Here is a 4,180-nt window from a genome sequence, read left to right as displayed (position 1 = left end):
CAGGAGGGATGCAGGAGGGATGCAGGAGGGATGCAGGAGGGATGCAGAAGGGATGCAGGAGGGATGCAGGAGGGATGCAGGAGGGATGCAGGAGGAAGGAGGGATGCTAGAAGACTCCTACTCCGACTTTCTTCTTTTCCCTGTCCTAAGTCTTTGTATTGTCAGTGGTTAGCTGAGCTGAGGGGACTTGGTGGAGAGTAGAAAGGGTCAGTTCACAATACAGAAGATAGAGAAAGAGAGGAGGAAGAAGCCCTCAGACACAGCGGTCCCCACAGAGAAACTTACTTTCTACTGCCTGTTACATTGTCCAGGATGTAAAATGACTTCTGGCTCCTGTGAGTCAGTCATGGGATTTTCCTACAGCTCAGGGTGTGAGCGGCCCAGTTTATTTGTTTTCAACTTTAAACATGACAAAAGTAGCCATCTTTCATTTCTGGGACCCACAGAAGAGAGAGTAGGCTGTATATAAAATTACATGAATCATAAATTTGAGGAACCAGACAAAACCCCACAAATTAGATTACTCTCCGATTGGTACTGGGTTCCTGTTCTTCTGTCTCTTTTGGGAAATGTGGGTTTGTTTTCAACGTTTTCATCTCTTTCAAGCTCTGCTCTAGCCTTTCTTTTTTACCATTTATTTATTTATTTATTTATTTATTTATTTATTTATTTATTTGCACTCCAGATTTTATTCCCCTCCTGGTCCACCCTCCAACTGTTCCACATCCCATACCTCCTCCCCGCCCCTTGTCTCCACGAAAATGTCCCCACCCCCACCCCACCTGACCTCTAAACTTCCTGGGGCCTCCAGTCTCTTAAGGGTTAGGTGCATCATCTCTGACTGAACATAGACCCAGCAGTCCTCTGCTGTATATGTTGGGGGCCTCACATCAGCTGGTGTATGCTGCCTGCTTGATGATCCAGTGTTTGAGAGATCTCGGGGCTCCAGATTAAGTGAGACTGCTGGTCATCCTCAGCTTCTTCCAGCTTTTCCCTAATTCAACCACAGGGGTCAGCAGCTTCTGTCCATTGGTTGGTGCAAATATCTGCATCTGACTCTTTCAGCTGCTTGTTGGGTCTTTCAGAGGGCAGTCATGATAAGTCCCTTTTTGTGAGCACACCATAGCCTCAGTAATAGTGTCAGGTCTTGGAATCTCCCCTTGAACTTGATCCCACTTTGGTCCTGTCATTGGATCTCCTTTCCCTCAGGTTCCTCTCCATGTCCAACCCTGCAGTTCTTTCAGACAGGAACAATTCTGGGTCAGAGGTTTGACTGTGGGATGGCAACCCCATCCCTCCTTGATGCCATGTCTTTCTGTTGGAGGTGGACTCTACAAGTTCCCTCTTCCCACTGTAGGGCATTCCATCTAAGGTCTTTCCCTTTGAGTCCTGAGAGTCTCTCACCTCCCAAGTCTCTGGTACATTCTGGAGGGTCCCCACCCCCAACCTCCTACCTCCCGAGGTTGCCTGTTTCCATTCTTTCTCTACCTGAAGACCTAGAAATACCACTCTTGGAAATATACCCAAAAGATGCTCCACCATGCCACAGGGACACGTGTTCCACTGTTTATAGCAGCTTTGTTTGTGATAGCCAGAAGCTGGAAACAACCCAGATGTCTCATGACAGAAGAATGGATACAGAAAATGTGGTTCATTTACACAATGGAATACCACTCAGCTATTAAGAACAAGGACATCCTGAGTTTTGCAGGCAAATGGATGGATCTGGCCTGCTTTCTGTTGCTGTGATGAATACCATGACCTAGAGCAACTTGTGCAGGAAAGGGTTTACTTCAGCTTACAGGTCAGTCTGTCACTGAGGAAGTGGAGGCAGGAACTCAGGCAGGAACTGGAGCAGAATCCATGGATAACTGCTGCTCACTGGCTTGCTAACAGACTTAGATTCAGCTATTTCCTTGTGTAATAGTTCAGGCCCACCTGCCTAGGGAGGCTACCTTCCTCCATCAGTGTTGCAACCAAGAAAATGCCCCACAGACATGCACACAAGCCAACCTGATGGAGGCAATTTTTCCTCTTCTCAAGTATGTCAGGTTGACAACCAAAATTAGCCACCATAATCTATTTCAGTTGATTACATTTAAAACAAAGGAATATTTGACTTTTAACATTTATTGGTATGAATTGCACAGAAGGCAAAGAGGGAGCAGAAAAAGAAATTAGGCTTATAATTCTCTATTGGTGACTATGAGAGATACATGCGCAGAAAATAAAAACTCAGTGTGTTTGTCAAGATCACTAGACTCAGAGCAGGCACAGGAGAGACTTACTAAGCGGGTATTTACAAAGACATCCATTGACTTAGAGGAGCCAGTCAGACATAGTGTAAAAGCAGGGCCCACTAGCTGCAAGCCTTTACCATTTCTAGGTCTGGTGAAATCAGAGGAGGGAGGAGGTTCTGAGGAGATTTGTAGCCATGGAAGAAGTGCCACAGTGCTTCAGCAGAGACTCTAGAAAGTTCTGATGTCACTGCCAGACCATGATCAGAATGGAGAAAGCAGAGATAGTCGGGAGAGGGAAGGATGGGGAGACATCAGCAGAGGAACAGATATGGAAGAGCCAGCAGCAGGACTTCAGATATAAGCAGTATTAGGGGTGGAGGTCAGCCATGTCCTCTGCCACCATGTCTGTTCTCTGGGCTGAGAACAGACTCCTTTGCTAAGATGATGTCTTGATGACCGTTTGTGAAGGGGTGTTGAAATGAGACACTGATTGCAGCCGATCAATCAGAGAAAAGACTCATTTATTTTCTGAAGGCCATTGCAGGAGGGAAGAGATTCTGGAGGGTCAAATGGAGAAATGAAGATATCTAGAGGGGCTGTGATCTGCGGGAAGGCAAGCACTAGAGTAGTCCATCCAGGATTGGGGGTGATTTTATACATTGCTTCCAGTCAATAACATCAGTAAGACAGCAATTCACTGGCACAGATAACCTTTGGCTTTGGAGGGCAGAGGATATTACCCACTCAGAAGCACATAGCTACTGACAGATGGCAAAGGGCACTGGCTGATATGATTGGCTGTCTTGTCACCACAAACCACACATAGGGCAGCAAAAGGAGCTTTAATTGGGCACATGACCAGTCTGTATTCAGTTTTGAGAATAAGGACATTGGTACAATGGGGGCTTAATATTCCACACTGAACCTGTTTCGAGGATGAAGAAGACAATGTATCATAGGTTAAATAAGTTTCCTCCTGAAGGAGGTCTGTATCCAGGCTCCAGAACTTGAGACTATGTTACTTTATATGGCCAAAGGGGAATTTAAAAATATAAACTAAGTGTCTGGTGACAGGAAGATGGGCCAGGTTTATTCAGCTAAGCAAGGTAGGCATGAGTCTTTGTAAGGAAGAGAAGACCGTCTACTAGAGACTCTGGAGATGTAGTGAGTGGCCAGGATCCAGGGAATGTGGGCATCCTGTAGAATAGGGAAAGGGCTTAGTTTGTTCTCTGGAGTCTATGGAAGGAACCTACCCTGCAGATGGCTTGGATTCATTCATCTGACATTCATAACCAAGAGGACATCTGTGTCATTTCAAGTCTCTAATTTTATAGTAATTTTCTAGCACAGCAACTGGAAACTGTCATGGGGAGAGAGGATATTCAATGGGTCAATGGAAGAATCTACTACAGAACCTTGTGAGTACCTCGAACATTTGCAACTTGCAGGAATACTGACGTTCACTCTGTGCGCCCTTCCTTCCCACAGACGTGACAGAGCCAGGAGGGACCAGCATCATTCCATCCACCTGGGTAACCATATACCTGGGAGGTGTCTCCTGTTGGATGGACTTTGCAGATACGGCATAACTCTGGTGATGATGGTCTTATGGGGACATATTTGTCTCCACACTCACAGTGTTGTGTACATTAACTCTGCATGGCTTTATACGCTAGTCATACCTCAGTATGAGGAAGAGGACAGAAGCACAAATCTGAGTGATGAAGCTCCCCCCCCCAAGTGCCGTGCTCCACCCTACCCTCATCTAAGCTGTAGGGCTGTGCTCCACCCCACCTTCCCCTAAGCCATTCCCACCACAGCCTCCCACCTGGACCTCTGCTCCCACATTTCTGTCTCCTTGCTATGTTAGCCAGGGAGTCTTCAGCAGCACCCCAGCACCCCTGTACCCCCCTGCCTGAGTATCTCTAAGGTTTCCCATT

Source organism: Grammomys surdaster, unplaced genomic scaffold, assembly GCF_004785775.1.
Source record: "Grammomys surdaster isolate TR1022 unplaced genomic scaffold, NIH_TR_1.0 66, whole genome shotgun sequence".
NCBI classification, from domain to species: Eukaryota; Metazoa; Chordata; class Mammalia; order Rodentia; family Muridae; genus Grammomys; species Grammomys surdaster.
This window is presented reverse-complemented; position numbering follows the sequence as displayed.